The sequence below is a fragment of the Cajanus cajan genome, chromosome 2, assembly GCF_000230855.2.
Source record: "Cajanus cajan strain Asha chromosome 2, NIPB_CcT2T_4, whole genome shotgun sequence".
NCBI classification, from domain to species: Eukaryota; Viridiplantae; Streptophyta; class Magnoliopsida; order Fabales; family Fabaceae; genus Cajanus; species Cajanus cajan.
This window is the reverse complement of record NC_138518.1, coordinates 13,934,839-13,952,667: the sequence shown is the minus strand read 5'-3', so window position 1 is coordinate 13,952,667 and position 17,829 is coordinate 13,934,839. Positions and strand designations below refer to the sequence as shown.

Below are 17,829 nucleotides of genomic sequence, written 5' to 3'. Positions count from 1 at the left end.
TTGTTAGGACCATTTTTCTTTAGTTACTCGTTTAGAAGGCTAATTCTTGCCTACTAGGGGTTTCGTGCACACACACACTTGAAAACTTTTGTGAATTTTTTTTATCACTTCTAATCTTTGGTTTTACTAGCAAATTTTGTGAAAACTTTTTCAAGCAAAGATGAGTTATCATTCAAGGCATAGTAGTGTGCATGGTTATAATTCTCATAGTGATAGAAGTGATACTAAAGAAGAACTTAGGAAATTAAAAGAATATATTTGGAAAAGGGCAGAGGAAAATATAGAAAAGGAAGAAGAAAATAGAAAAAGAGATGAAGAACTTAGAAGGGGTAATGAGGAGTTAAAAGAAATGTTGGCCAGACTCACTACAAAAAAAATGTTAAATAATAGAGGTTATTTTGCGGAGGTTTTAAAAACCTCCTAAAGTTATTAAATTAGGTGAAAACACTGAATTTTTTATTTTATTTACGGAGGTTTATAACATCTTCTAATTAAATAATATTTTCTCGCTTAAATCCCATTTTTCTCTAAAATAAAATATTTTTGCGCTTAAACTACTCACGCACCTCCCTCTTATCAAAAAATCAGAATTCCCTTTTGTCAAAGAAATGAGAAAACCTGAACACAATTCGACGTTCGAGTGGCATCCGTGTAGTGAAGAACATTTGTTTCTTTCTCAAACGATTCTTGCGTAGATAGCTCAAGCCATACCGCCATTGGCATTTGTCTTTCGTTCATGGGCATGGTCCCTTTGAAAGACGAAGTCATACGAGTTTCTCCTTCAATTGAATCAAAGCGTAGAGAAATCAGAAAACCCCACCAATCCTAAGCTTCTACCAATCTTCGTATCGTTGGAAACCCGTTGATTTTGGTCCCAAGCTTCTACCAATTGTCGTACATGCTTCCCATTGCCGCAACGCTTTGTACGCACATATTTCCACCTTTTTTGCTTAGCTTATATTTTTTTTAATTAATTGTGGTTTGATTTGTGATTTAGAGGTTATGGTTTCATGGGGGTTTTGTCATTAGAGGTGATTATTAAGTTATGGGGTTTTGGGGAAATTGCTTTTTTGTTTTTAGGAATTCAAGTTTGTTGCATTGTCGACCCACTTCAAAGAATAGTGGAGGGTAGGATGCCGAGAATCTAAGAGTCAAGGTATTTGTACATAATTACAATAAGGATACTTGTAATTATTTAATTATTTGGTTTATGATCTGCATGGTGCCAAGAATATTTAATAAAAGAAGAAATTCAATAAATATAAAGAGTACAATGAATTTGGAGGATAAGGGATCTTTTTTAGCTACAAATGCACATGGTAGCATAAATTGCCCTTTGCCATAATATTTTTTTCTTTGAGTGTCCTGTTACATATAAACAATATACTTTCTTCTATTCGTGGCTTTAATTTTTATAAAATAAACTAAAACTGAAAATTATGAAGCTACATTCAAGTTAAAGGGACCAGTCTATTACAAACATGAATGTCAAAGTGATTTTACCTGGGATGTAAACTAAGGGTGTACCTGTTCTAATACTAGAGAAAAATAATTTATTGAATTGTCATTATATTGCTAGCAACTCATATGATTGTCTTTTAGGGAAAGTGAAGGTTCATTTCAGTATGGTAACTACTATAGAGAAGTTGAAGACATGCGAGCTGTAGTTCAACACTTCCGTGAGCAGAAATACATAATTACAACAATTGTTGGTCATAGTAAAGGTCAGATTACAAGTATCTTTTAGTGTCCTTTGATTCATCATGTTTTGCTAAATTCTATTTTTTGACTATAATTAAGAAATTTCCTTAATTTTGTTTCACTCTGTTTTCAAATAATTTTGAGTAATTGTGATAGTCTGCTGTATGATACAGGGCTTGTGTTTGTTGAATAGTTTGGTGCAATATTGATATTTAAAGACCCTTTATTTGTTGAGAAGGCTTTGTATTTGATGAATAATTAGTCTAGCTTTTGTTTGGATGATTGATTTGAATGATGATTTTCGAAAAAGACAATTTTTGTTAAATAAAAAGAGTTTAATACATTGCCTAATTCTGTTCAGTTTTGTTTCAATGGAATGAAATCAATTATCTAGTTCATTTACTTTCATTTTATAAAGAATTATATAAACTAAATATGTTGTAAATCTGCTATAAGTAATTGTCATGATGCTCTTATTTAAAGCCTGCAACTATCCATAGAAGCAATGTGCCAAAACCAAGTCTATATGTCTTAATATTGTTTGATTTTCACCCATAATCAGTCTTTTGTTTGATAAATCCTAGAAAACAAATAACTTAACCCTTTTAAGCATGTTTAAATCTTAGACACATGTATAGAAGCCATCTTGATTTTGGACACAAGAACATAGCAAAACAATAAAAATGAAAAGATTTAAAGTAGGATGTTTTTTCTGGTCTTGTTAGGATTCCACAATGATAAAAAAAAAAAAAAAGAATTGAAAACAATAGCAACAAATAACAAAGTATTTCAACAGAAAATATGTGAGTGTATTAACTTTAGAATAAAATGTATAAACCCAACCAGAGCTTGAGGCTCCTCACTAGAGCATATTGCTCCTCAGAGAAAGAGAATTCTCTGTCCAATTACATAACAAACTCTGTTAGCTCCTTTCTCCTCTTCCCCCACTTATTTTCACTAAGATTCTTCATAACTAATATTTCTACCACAACCTTTGTTGTATAAGGATGTTTAAGGAGGATGAAATGGCCGTACTTCGACAAATGATCAATAACCACAAATATAGCTTCATAACCTTTGGATTTGGGAAGACCAGTAATAAAATCCATTGAAATATCCTCCCAAATTTGATTTGGGATAAGGAACTATTTTTGGTAGAATGGTTGTATATCAAAAAAATAAAATGGATACTATACAAATACACATTTTTAAGTATGTGTATTTCAAACCAATTAATTGTTTGCATATTTTAAACTAGTTATTAGTACTAAGTGGATGCTTCAATGAATGCTAAAAACTTAAATAAATCTCATTTTAAAATTCTGATTTTAGGACATATTTAATACATTTTAGAAATATTAAAAAAAAGAACACATCTGAAAACTAAATTATGAACATGTTGAAAAAATTTCATTCCAGAAGCTATATATCTTTACCAGAAAAGCATATAGAATAGGGAATTTTTTACCCACGTCTGGAATTGCCTTTAGCAGCATCACACAAAAGAAGTGATGAATAAACTACCACCAGAGAGAATCTTTGGTTGAGTTTTGTTTCAATTCAGTAACTATAAAGATGGCTTCATGGGTAAAGAATAAAGCTGGCTTTTAGAAACTAAATTTCCTTAGTGTAAAATATTCTATTTATTTGGTATTAAAAGTGTAAAATATTTTAATACTTATAATTTTAGTTTTCCTATGAGTCAATTTTTTAAAAAAATTTCCAGATTTATTTTCTGAAATGTATTTAATCCATTTCACAAGTAATTTTTTTTGAAACATTAATAAATTTGTAACTATATGTTTTCCAAAATATTTTCCAAGAAAAGTATTTTTATAAATAAAAAATAAAAAATCAAAGAGGTGTATGAAGAGAAATATGAGAAGGTTAGAAGAGGATGAAGAGTGAAATGGTAAAAAATTAAAGTAAAGAGAAAAGAAAAAGAATTGGAAGCAGATCTCCAAATAACGAAAGCAACATGATCTTATTTTCTCTTTAACTATAACATTGTAAATGTTAATACATTTGTCATCCTAATAAACCTATATTGTTCCATTTCTTAGACAGGGTATTAAACTTGCTCTATTTTGATATTGAAGATCAATGCTTAGTTATATTTTTTTTAAAGACATTTGGTTCTAATTATACCTTTGGTTTTTGATTGGCAGCTCTATTATATTGTTAGACTTATATTGTTGCATTTCTGGTACACTGCTGGTTCCATTGGTTCTTAGAGGTAACTTTTTGTTGGTTCCATTATTTCTTATTCAAAATGCCTGATTATTATTTTTTCACATGGTAGTAGTTGTAACATAAAAGCTAGCGTTGAATCTTAGGTTATGTTTCTCCTTCCACTCATTATTATTTTTAGTTTGAATAATTATTATATTTTTTTTATATAATTTATATTATAATTTTGCGGAGGTCTTGCTTTATTTTATGCATACTATACTATTTTATATTAGCATAACTTGATAAATTATTCTTATAAAATTGTTTAGGTATCCTTAATAATGGATAAGTCATGGATTTGAAAGCCCCTAAATTCAATTGATTACTCCATTGGTTTGAATAAATTCTTAGATTTTGCTTTTAAGAATGGAGCTGTAGGAGATACGATTCACGATTCAATGCCCGTGTCCAAAATTATGAAATGGCAAACTAGAGACATTGTTGAGGATCACTTACTTTATAAACCATTTCCTCAAAACTATGTTATATGGGATCTCCATGGTAAAAAGGAAGCATTGGAATCTTCTCAAATGGAAGATGTTTTCCAAGATAGTGGTGTTCAACCTCAAAATCCAATGGAAATGATGATGAATGACGCATTTGAACAATACATGCAACATGCCTCTAATATAGGTGCATCATGACAATTAAATGAAAATGAAATATTAAATGATGAGTCAAGGGGGGATTATAATGGCTTTTATGAGCTTCTAAATGATGGGAGTCAAACATTGTATGAAGGAAGCAAATACACAAAATTGGAATTTATAATCAAATTATATCATATAAAAGTTTTGTGTGGATTAAGTGACAAGGCAATGACTATGATATTGGATATATTGAAAGACACATTTGAAGAAGCAAAGTTTCCTCCTTCTGTTTAAGAGGCCAAGAAAATTATTAACAAGCTTAGTCTTAACTATAAAAAAATTGATGCTTGTCCAAAACACTGCATGTTGTATTTGGGAGATGATGAAAAAAGTTTGGATGCTTATAAGCATTGTGGTACATCTAGATGGAAACCCAAGAAGAAGAAAAAATTAGCCGCAAAGGTTTTACATTACTTTCCATTGAAACCAAGATTGCAAAGATTATTCACATGTTGTAAGACTACAAAAGATATGAGATGGCATGTTTTGGAAAATAATAAAGATGGGTTGATGAGGCATCCAAGAGATGGAGAGGTATGGAAAACTTTTGATTTAATCCATCCTGAGTTTTCTTCAGATCCTCGGAATGTCTTAGGCCATGCTACTGATGGCTTTAATCCTGCTAGGACCTTGAGTTCTTCCTATAGCATTTGGCTAGTGTTCTTAATTCCATATAATCTTCCACATTGGATATGTATGAATCACACTTCATTCATCCTATCAATGATCATTCCAAGAAAGCAAGGTCCTAGAAATAACATAGATGTGTACCTACAGCCCCTTGTAGAGGAGTTACGTGATTTATGGAATGGTGTGGATCCCTATGACTCATCATTGAATGAAAATTTTAGAATGCGAGCAGCTCTTATATGGACAATTAGTGAATTTCCTGGCTTAGGCATGTTATCAGGTTGGAACACACACACAAGATTGGCTTGCCCGACTTGCAATTTTGATGTGGAACCTTGTCGCCTTCAAAATTGTAAAAAATGGTGTTTTATGGGTTATTGTCATTTTCTAAGAAGAAATCATAAATTTAGATTAAATCGTGTTCGTTTTAATGGAAACACAGAAGAACGAAACCCACCATTAAAATTATCTGGATTTGACATTTTTTGACAAGTGGAACATATTAATATTACATTTGGAAGTGGATCCATTCAAAATGGAACAATAAAAAGATCTAGACAAGAACCCGCACAATGGAATAAAAAAAGCATATTCTTTGAACTTCCATATTGGGAGTCTAATTTGTTGCGACATAATCTAGATTTTATGCATATTAAGAAAAATGTATGTGACAATGTGATGTATACATTGCTCCATGAGAAGGATAAATCAAAAGACAACCTTAATGCTCGAAAAGATTTAAAAGAAATGGGCTTAAGGCATGATCTTTGGCCAGATGATAATGGAAGATATCACCTTGCTTTGTTTTCACTGACCCGCGATACCAAAAAGTTTTATTTGGAAACTTTGAAGACTATTACAGTACCAGATGGTTACTCAAGTAACATTTCCAGATGTATTGATGAGAAACTTAACAAAATATCTGGGTTGAAAAGTCACAATTGCCATATTATTATGGAACAATTGCTATCACTAGCAATTCGTAACTTTTTGCCAGACCATGTGACTTCTATCTTAGTGGAGTTTTGTTATTTTTTTATAATGCTTTGTGGTAAAGGCTTAAATCTTCCAGAACTTCAATTTCTCCAAGATCGCATTATGGTTACACTATGCCACTTAGAAATGTTATTCCCTCTGTCATTTTTCACAGTTATGGTTCATTTAACTGTTCATCTCATAGAGGAAGCAAAACTTGGAGGCCTAGTGCATTATTGATATATGTATCTAGTGGAGAGGTGAATATTTTAATAGCTTAAATTTATGATGTCATGTTACAAATATCTTACTACTGCTCTCTAATTGTTAATCATTTATGTAAGGAATTAGGTCACTTAAAATCTTTTGTGCGAAATAAAGCACAACTTGAAGGATCCATAGTTGAGGGGTATTTAGTTGAAGAGTCCCTTACCTTTTGTTCTCGGTACATTGAAGATATTGAGACAAGGTTCAATAAACCTAAACGTGTTTGAGATGATCCAATTGATAATGAGACTTCTTTTATGTCTTCTATCTTCCCACAAATTGGTAAACTAGTAGGAGCTTGCTCAATGTTCACTTTAACTCCAATGTAAAAATTGCAAGCTCATCGGTATCTGCTCCTCAATTGCACAATAGTCATACCATTTGTAAAGTGAGTAAAATGAGATAAACTTATTATTATTAGTCTACTTAAAATATTATAGCCATGTGCATTGATTATAATAATTATTTATGTAGTGAATTTAGACAATTCATTAAAAGGAGTTCAAGAGGAAGAAGACCTTCGTCTACGGAGATAGAGAAGAAAGTCAATAAAGAGTTTTTTGATTGGTTTAGAAAGCGGGTGAGTAGTCATTTAGTGGTTAGATATCTTTTTACCATATTTTTTTTAAAATTTGACTTCCAATTTTTCTAGATTATGAATCCAGACACAATGAGTGAAATGTCTACTGATCTAAAGTTTATAGCACGAGGACCTTTGGATAATGCAAGAAGATTTACTGCATATAACATTAATGGGTTCAAATTTCAAACCTTGGCTCGCGAAGAGGGATTAAAAACACAAAATAATGGTGTTTTTTTAACATCTAACACATCATGTATTTCAAGTAGCGTTGATGGCAACTTAAGGCAAGCAGACTTACCATATTATGGGAAGTTGGATGATATCATTGAGATTAACTACTATGGTCGATTAATGTTATCCTTTTCAAATGTAAATAGGCTGATACTACACGAGATAAAGGGTATAAAAAGGACTGTTGGAATTTTAATTGTGTTAACTTTGATAGATTGATTCATGTTGGCGATCGTGAAGAACATGAACCATACATTGAAGCATCTCAAGCACAAATGGTGTACTATGTAGATGATGTAGTCAATAAAGGATGGAGTGTTGTTGTACATATGAAGCCAAGAGATTTATATGACCTGGGAGAAGAAGTAGAAGAAAATGCATATGAAAATGAGCCATACTAAGACCAAGAGCTTGAAAAATTTTCTAGGCTTGATGATTAATATGTATAATTGGCTACAAACCATCTAAATGATAATATAGTTGATTGAAGTTTGACTCCTAAAATAGCAAGAAATTCACACTTGTTTGACTATATTTATTTACTTTTGCACTTCTTTAAAGGTAATAATTTGACTTGTAAATGTTGTGATTATTTCATTTATTGATTATTTTAAACTTGTTTTAATTTTGATAGTATATAATGTTTAATTTAATTGTTCTGTATTGTCTTTAGAACCTTTATCTCAGCTAAACTTAGACTCAGCTTTTAGCGTTTTTCCCTTTTCTCTCCTCTTGTTGGATTCACCACCCTTCAAAGTAATGGTGTCATTTGTTCTAGGGTGATCGTTGTTTTTTAAGTGAAGGTCATGAACTTGAAGAGCTCCAAGAAGTTCATCAAGAGTGAGAATATTAAGATCTTGCGCTTTAGTGATGGTGGTGGCCTTTGGCTCCCAGATCTTCGGTAGACTATCTAGGATCTTCAGATTGTTCTGAATTTGTAAACTTAGTTCCCAGGGATTTTAACCCATTGAGAATTGTTTGGAAGCATCCAAAAACCTCATCAATGATTTCATTCTCATTCATGGAGAACAACTCATAGTGCCTCTAAAGTGTGACGACTTATTTAAGCCTCACATCTTCAATGCCATTGTGAGTTACCTTGATGGCATCCCACTTCTTTTTCATCATTGAGTAGCTACAAAACTTGTTATACTTAGTTCTAGACAAGAAGCAAGTAAGTATATATCTTTCTTTAGTATTGAGTTGCAAGGTATTGTAATCTTCTTGAGTATACTAGCTTTTAGGCTTCGTGATTACTATATCTCTGGTGGAGGACCATGGAGAAGTTGGTTCCATCAATCTCCTTGTGTGATGATTCTCTAGAATTGGTACTGGGTGGATTTGATGAACATCTCCATCCTATCCTTCTAGTATGGGTAGTCTTCTCTATTGAAAGCAGAAGGCCCCTTGTGAGAGAAAGGAAAATAACTTATTAGATGAAGCATTGGAAAAGAGTCAGATAAAACACCAGAGACTTTTATACTAGTTTATTTCAACCATTGAGACTACCATTACAAGAAAATGATGATTTTGCAACAGTTATATGACCTACCTTGCGATGGTTAGAACTGCCGCAAAGACACCATTGCGACGGTTCACTAACTGTCGCAGAAATGTCCGTCACGAGTGAAATTTGCGACGGTTACTGGAACCCTTTCACAAACCGTCGCAAAATTGAAATTGTGACCTTTAAAGCACCCATCGCTAAATATTTATTTTTTATTTTATTAAATTTTATAGACGTCTCAAATTAGATCGCTATTCTTCTCGAGGATTCTATTTCACAACACTTCACTTTTTAGCATGTTTTGTCCTTACTTACACAATTTCTGGGAAACTTTCCAAAAGGTCACCCATCCCTATATTTCTCCAAGTCAAGCACACTTAACTGTAGAGTTCTGATAAGATAGGCTATCGAAAAGCAGATACATGTTGTTAGTATATGTGACAACCTCTACCCCGCATACAATAACACATAAATAATAAAATTAGAATAACACAGTCTTTCATTTTTAGAATATCAAACGTGTTTAGATAGAGAGCACCACATCCATAACTTAAACAAATAACTAATCAGTGGTAATTACAAAAGAAATAAGGCTAAGGTTTTCAAAATAATTTAATAGAAATAACACCCTAATCTAATCCTATCTACGCCCCGATGTCACATGTCCTATCAGAGCAAAGCCCAACATAGAAGCCTAAGCTTCATCACCTCAGCCTCATGCTAATAATCACCTGTGTAACGGTCAAAGGAAAACAACAAAAAGAAAATGGAGTGAGAAACATCTCACTCTAGCTTACAGTGTAGAAATACACACCGGATAGCCAAACACAAACAAGACATGTATATGTACATAGCATAGATGGATTAATAACAATGTCACATTCCACTCATCAAAGGCATAAAAATCACTTTAACATATAACATTAAAATGCACATGTAATGGACACGACTACATATTATCATGCATGTGGCGCCATTAACATATCACATGGCATATTGCCGCTAGCAATACACGAAGAGTAGTATAGGAGTACAGTAGAAACTCTTTAAATTAATACTCGGTAAATTAATAAACTCTCTAAAATAATAAATTTGTCCGGTCCCGACTTGGGCCAATGTAAAAAATTGAAAAACTCGATAAAATAATAAGATAATAATTTTTCGGGAGATCCCTTTATAATTTTCGGTCCCAAGAAAATCATAAATTCATAATTCATAGAAACTGAAAAAAATATGTTACACTCTAACACATTCATGTAATTTATATATGCCAAACTTGCTTAAGAATACATTGAACACATTTGTTCCTCTTGTTTACATTTACTGTACTTCAAAAGTCATTATTGATTTCCAATGCATATGTACTTCAAAAGTCATTACGTATTGATTTTTAATGCATATGTACTTCAAAAGTTACTAATTTACGTTGAGTCCCAAGGTTCGCTGCAACGTAATTCTAAGAGGCATAGATTAATTTGCCTTTTTATTTGATATGTATAGTATAATTACTTACAAACTCTTTAAATTAATAATTATTAATTTATCGATAAATTAATAACTCTCTAAATTAATAAATTTCTCCGGTCCTGACATTATTAATTTAAAGAGTTTCTACTGTACATGTGGGGTCACACCCTCTGCGCACTCTCACTAGAAGGACATACTACTAGGGTCTCGTCGAGATAACTAAGCCGTGCAAGATACATCCTATGCACACAATGGGCGAGACTGGGACTTACAAACCGAGTTATCCCTAAGGACTAATCCCCAAGCTTTTACACAAGGGGGCCTTCCCTAGTGGTGTATTCCATATAGTACCCTTTGTCGCCACCGGCCCGAAACGGGCTTTCGGCATTCGCGAAGGATGGTTGGACTCTTTTATTTGTAGTTTTGAAAATGTATTGGATTGCTAGAATGACTTATTCTCAAACTGAGACCTCGTCAAACGAGCAATTTTATTAAAAGGCTCACCAATCCATATTAATCCCAAGCGGGACCCTCCATGGATTAGTGGTTTTCGCAAAAGGAGGGTTCGTGGAGTCGCCACCAATGTTTTACTCAAAACATTGGAAAAAGGGATAAGGCAATCGATTCAAGAATCGACTTCGGCCATTACAACCAGAGTCGGGTAAGGGAGTCGGTTACGCGTGGGGAAGGTGTTAGCACCCCACAGCGCCCCTTTCGGGTTCCCTATGACAGATTATTTCTAAAATAACAGCGTAAAATTACTAAATTACCCCTATTTATTCTAAGCAATTATAAATTAACTATCTACATGATGACAGTTTAAATATGCACACAGAAAGCAGTAAAAGGAAGGATTTAAGAAGAAACCTTTGAAGCGTGCTTTTATATATTAAAGTAAAACTGGGAAGCTTTTTGGCGTTCCCTCGCTCTACAAGCCCGCTCGCTCCCTCCTATAAAATTTTGACTATGGAAATCCGGAGGATTTCCCTTCGACTAGGTTCGATCCTCAAGCAAAATGGCTCGGGGCTCAAGAACTTCGTCGGATCAACTCTCCGAGTGATTTCTAGGGCAGAACACTGCTCAAAAACCCTAGAATACTCAAGGAGAGGGTTAAAACTATGTGTCAAAGTGTCAAATGACGTCCAATTGACGTCATATTTATAGGGAACAGGCCCAATACGGGCCCTGGAGCCAATACGGCCGTATTGAAATTTTTGAACTTCAATACGGCCGTATTGAGTTCAATACGGCCGTATTGAAATTCAGAAATTTCAATACGGCCGTATTGAGTTCACTGCGGCTGTATTGAAGCTTCAATACGGCCGTATTGATTTCAGTACGGCCGTATTGAAGTTTCAGAAACTTCAATACGGCCGTATTGAGTTCACTGCGGCCGTATTGAAGCTTCAATACGGCCGTATTAAGTTCAGTACGGCCGTATTGGGCTTCATTCCCTCCACTTTCTTATTTTGAGCTATTCTAAGACCTCTAGACCTACAGAGAACCCTCCTAGGGCCTTCCAGGAGTCCTTCTGGCTGATCTTCCTTCAGTCTTCGAGAGTCTTCAAGCTTTATTTCCGACCCGGGCAATTTTAGGGGTCTACACCCTTAAAAACCTTTATGCAAATGATGCATGTCAATCAAGACTCTATACATTCTCATATCACATTATCATGTCTCATCATCATGTCTTATCATCATATCACATCATCATATCTCATTATATTCACATAGTTTCCACAAAGCACTTTAATTCATATCAAAACTTATCTATTTGCGAAAGTAAACACATATTCATACACCTCATTCAACAAGGAATACAACAAAGCAATCAGGAAACAAAATAGAAAATGTTAGAAATTTGTCTGTTCCTCATAGGGTTTCCCATAAGAACCCATAGAGCACTCTAATTCATATCAAAACATTTTTATTCCCAAAATTAATCACATATTCACACATTACATTCAACAAGGAATACAATAGAGAAATCAGAAAACAAAACAGAAAACATTCATATTTTACCTGTTTCGGGTTCTCTTAAGAACCCATGGAGATCTCAAATCATACAATTATTTACATATAAGAAGAGCAACAGAAGAAACATATATAATTGGGAAAAATCCCTCATACATGAGCATACAACAAACATAGGATTGGGAGCCAATCCCACTACCCAACAAATATTCCCACACCCAGAGAAAGGTTTCTCACTCTCCCCTTATCTCGATAAGTAGGAGCTGAAACTAAAGCCAGATCCTGCTGGTCTCCTACTCTGGGTTCCCCGTTGGTCTTCAGAGAGTGTAGAAGAAAAAGAGATCAGGAGTGAAAATTGTGCTTTTGGGAGTGCTGGAGCGTTCTATTTATAAGCATCAAGAGTGGCCAGAACGGCCCGTTTCGAATCCGGAACAGCCCGTTCTGGACTCATTCGTCATGCTTAAATTTCATATCCAGAACGACCCATTCTCAAACCAGAACGACCTGTTCTGGGATTACAATTTAACCCACAGCGGCCATGTTGGGAACGACCCGTTCTGAGTTTGCATATTGCTTATAAAATCCTGTGTTGGAACGGCCCGTTCCAGTTTATAGTTTAAAGGCCATTTTAGTAGTTTGGAATAGCCCGTTCTAGTTTGGAAATGGCCCGTTCTGGGCTACTAAAAATCAAAATATTTTTCAAAAATAATTTTCATAAAAATAAATAATAATTAACCCTTATACTAGTAAAAAATTTGGGATGTTACAGTATAAGTATTACAAATTAATTCATTTAAGTCATTCTCAACTATACAATCTCATACTTATACTATCTTTGGATCCCTCTCATTCCGGTGTATCCGAACCGTTATAAATATATAATAATTATATTATATTTAATTAATCTTTATTTATATATATACTTACTTTTATAATTAACAATCTACTTACTTATTTCTATTTAAATTTAACATTATGATACAATTTAAATTATTTATTATAAAATTAAAAGTTTAAATAATAATTTATATATTTTAAAATGAGAAAGGTTATAATAACACCCGTGTAACTTTTACTAAGTATTACACCGCTCAATAATTTTATATTAAATGTGAATTTTGTAAATCCAACCGTTGGATTGAAAGTTCATATCACTTTATATGTTTATATCAAATTTGTTAAAATTGAACAACTTGAAGGTAATCAAAGTGTTCATATTTTAGTATATTTTGAAATGTATATATTACGTCAATTTTGTTTTACAAGAATGAAGTATCAAATCATCTTGAATTAATATAAAATTTTGTATATATGATCTAAGAGTAAAAAACTTTCAATCTAATGGTTGAATTTATAAAACTTACATTTAATATAAAGTTATTGAGCGGTGTAATATTTAGTAAAAGTTACACCGGTGTTATTATAACATTTTTCTTTTAAAATATTATTTTTATAATTTAAATTTTAACATTTTAAATAAATTATTAATTAACTTAATTTATTTATTCATCTTAAATCTAAGATATAAATTAAAAAATGTATTTATCCTTGTTTTATTTTCTAATTATCAACCATTAATAAAATACTAATTTAAAATCTTATCTAGTTATATCATAAATTTTTTTATATCAAATTTAAAACTAGATATTAGTTATACAAAAAGATCAAGATCATATAGTAAATAATCAATAAGATTCTAGTTAAATAATTTAAAATAATTAATTTTTTAACTATATTATTTGCAAATAATTTATTCCAAAGCTAATCAATTTTTTCTATATTAATTATTAGTAAAATTTAATAACTTGTAATTTAATAATTGGATCGATAAAATTTAACTTACACAATGAGTTATTGAGCAGAGTAATTTTATTAAGGGTTACTTTGTGAGTTATTTGATTCTTGCTCTCTCTCTCGCAGCTGGATTAATTTTTCAATTCCACTCCCTTATATACAAATTAATATATATATATATATAATATATATATATATATATAATATATATATATATTATATTTTGATTTATTTTTTTGTGTGCTTACCTTTTAATATTTTGAGTTTCTTCTTCTTTTTTAATTGTAATCTTTCAAAAAATTGATAACATTTTATAATTGCTCTTGATTTTATAATTTTTAGTCACTATTTTGAAATTGTAGAAAGAAAAAAATAATTGTGTATCTCATATTAAACAAAATATATATAAAATTGTTAATAAAATACAAGTTTATTAAGATAATATAATACTTCCAAAAGAAAAATATTACTTTTAGTCTAGTCTACTATTAAATTTGTTTTTAATCCTAAACTTTATCAAATTTCACCGTAACTTTTGAACAAAATAATATTTAGTTTGTACTAAAAATAACTTTTAAATTCTAATTAAATAGGGGTTATATATATATATTATATTCAAACCTAAAAGTGATTTTTAAGTGAATATTTGTGAAAAGATAATTTAATTTATCAAATATCTCATATTTAATTAATCATTAAAATGATAAATTTCATAAATTATTTATTAGTCGTTCAATATTCTTGATTTAATCCATAATTAAGATGTATTATTAATTTCACTAACACATAAAAAAATATAACATATATATATATATATATATATATTTAATTTTTAGCTTCCAAGGATTAACATAAAACTTTTTTATTCTAAAATAATTTAAAAGATAGAGAAATAAAATTAATATAGTATATTAAAGTATTTTTTCCTTTTTAACATTTCTAAATGTAATTACATGTCATTATGATTTTATTTTTCTATTTTTTATTGAAAGTAAAATTATAGAATTTTGGAGTGTGCATGACTTTGTGAATTTTTATTTCAATTTTTATCTTGTAGACTGCGATTGTTTACTACAAATTGCCTCAATATAGATAAATTTTGTGGTAGCTATTTGACTCCGTCGCACGAACTGCCACAATGTTGAAAAATTTTGCAACAATTGGGAGAAACCGTCGTATGAAGGGTCGCAACATCAAAGTGACGACGGTTTCAGGATAACTGTTGCAATTTGTCTGTCGCAAATCATCATTTTCCTTGTAGTGTACGTCCAGTTTTTAATCCAGCCAAATTGAGTTCCACTAACTTTCAACAAAGTTACAAGTATTCTTTTACTACGCCACTTTTGGCTCAATCTTAAGTAGTCTTTGACTTGTTTCTTCAAGCAACTACCTTAGTATTCTTTGAACAATAAGCCTCTTCAAGCTTAACACCAAGTATTCTTTCAACCAAGCCTCTCGAGGCTTAACACCAAGTATTCTTTCAAACAAGTCTCTCTAGGCTCAACATTAAGTATTCTTTTACACAAGCCTCTCCAAGATCAACCTTTACAACAAAGGTAATGGATGATTACAAGATTGTTTCATCTCTTCCAGACATGGTGTAATCAACAATGAAAGCATAAGTAATCTACAAAGAAATATGTACAAGATTTTACATTAGAATGTTTCTTTGTAGTTTTTCAACTCTATGTATCTCTATACAAATTTCTCAATGTATATTGCTTCTATTGCTTATGTTCTATATGTGTCACTGTACTAGTTTTGTTTTCTAAAGACTTGATCCTTTTATAGTAGCTTCAAAGAAGATGACCATTACAACAACTTTGAATTGAACTTACAATTTGCTTCATGAGTTGCTTAGTTTGTCTTCTTTATTGATCTTAGAGATTATTGTTGATGCATTTAATGCGAACATTAAATACGTTTTTAGCAAAACGTGTATCTCTTATATGATCTACTAGGCTACTTATCATCATTTTCTTCTAAAATGAGCATGATAGAAGCTATGCCTAAAGTAGTTGATGTCAGCACATAGTAGTCTTTTGCAAAGCCTTTTTTGTGATATCCAGGATTTTTCTTTTTTCTTCTGACAAATAATTTGTCTTTTTCTTCTTTAATAGATTTTGAGAGTTCCAATATTTCTTTCTATTTTGATCTGTTAAGGAATAAAATATTAAATGAAATTTAATATTAGTGTCATTTGGAATATATGTTTAATGCATAGAGACAAACTATATGCTTCGTCCGATTTTCTTTATCTTACATATGATTATTTTCCACATTTCATTTGATATAGTATATCTTTGTACATATTTGACCTTGCTTAAAAAGAAAATCTTTTGTTTGTTATTATTAAAACTTGAGGGATCCATGATCGTCTTTTGACTTAACAACGTGTCAAGTGATAGTACAATCAAATAATAAAAAATGAGTAGCAAATTTATCTTTCACTGGGAGGATGGGCATGGAAATGGATTGATTAATTTTTCTATGTTGGCATTCTTAAAGTTATAAAAGCTTTAAAAATTGATCCTTTTTACTGGAACTGTAGATCCCTTTTATAGTTGAAATTGGTTTGTAACCAACCCCCCCCCCCACTATCTAAGCACTTCCTTCTTTTTAGCTAACCAACCTTATCATATAACCTCTCTCTTCTCTCTCTCTCTCTCTCTCTCCCTCTCTCTCTCTCTCTCTCTTTCTTGCAACTGTTAGCATAATTACTCTCCCATTGAAAACCAAGTCTTCACATTATCCCCAAAAACTTTATCTTTTTTCCAGAAATTACAACCAAATAAAATTAGTTATTTCACATGCGTCATATAGGTGGGATTAGATCTATTAATTTCCAATAGTAATTATGATATTGTGACACATGAATGATGTAAATGATGTGAAACAATATTGGCATATTGGAAAATTGACGTATGTTGAGCCTTTAAGGGTTATACGATGACAACTTGGCAAATTGTGAATGTGCAATGTGATAACATGATATTGTATTGAGTTTTGTATGATATGCATCATATGCATAAAAGTTTTTTATGGGTACGATATGGAATGTGTTGCCATGGAAGCTTTCTTTTGTGTAAAAGCTTGGAGATTCATGATCTTGGGGACAATTGGGTTTGGGAAGCCCCAATTCCACCTAGCTTGTGTGCATGAGGTGGGACTCACATGACATAGCTAACCCAATGAATTGTTGATGTATCTCTTCCTAGTGTAGAGTGTGATGAAGGTGTGACCTGACATGTTCTCCTAGGTTACTTAAGTGTACCTTTGACAATTGACAAATTGATGTGTTTTTTACTGGTCCTACATGCATATGCACATTGAAGTCTATGTCCATTGCATTATGTATGTTGATGTGTAACTATGTAATGTACCTTATTGTGACCCTTAATTGAATCTACTAAGCTATCTTGTCATTGATATATTATTGTTATTATATCTTGTTATGTGTTTAATTATCTGATTATTTTTCACATCGTGAGATAGAGTGAAATGTTTCTCACCCCCTGTTTCTTATATTTGTTTTAATGTATGTTATTGTAGGCGAAACTCATCATGATGTTGGTGATGTTGGTGACAAGGCCTAAACCTTGTGTTGAGATTTCTGCTTTGATAGGATGTGTCATCGAAGTTTAGTTAAAACTTTTATTTTGGTGGTTTATTTATGTTTATGACTTCATGTTAGATTTCATTTTGTAATTGTTATGCTAAACATTTGTTTTATTTCTTTTGGTGACATGTTCCAATGTGATACATCTATTTAAGATAATTTTGAACCTTTTTTTAACTAGTGAAATTTATTTTTGAACA

The 17,829-nt window shown here is 31.7% G+C and overlaps 1 long non-coding RNA gene across 2 annotated transcripts; it reads left to right on the top strand.

Annotated features, from left to right (window-relative positions):
- Window positions 1-855: 855 nt before the first annotated feature.
- LOC145954176 (uncharacterized) lies at window positions 856-17,827 on the top strand. Of its 2 annotated transcripts, none has more exons than XR_014431331.1 (5): window positions 856-923; window positions 1,081-1,156; window positions 1,603-1,724; window positions 3,870-3,937; window positions 17,563-17,827. It is a non-coding gene; the product is annotated as an uncharacterized LOC145954176 (long non-coding RNA). The 2 variants fall into 2 exon arrangements; XR_014431330.1 differs by lacking the exon at window positions 17,563-17,827 and adding an exon at window positions 6,930-7,962.
- Window positions 17,828-17,829: the final 2 nt, after the last annotated feature.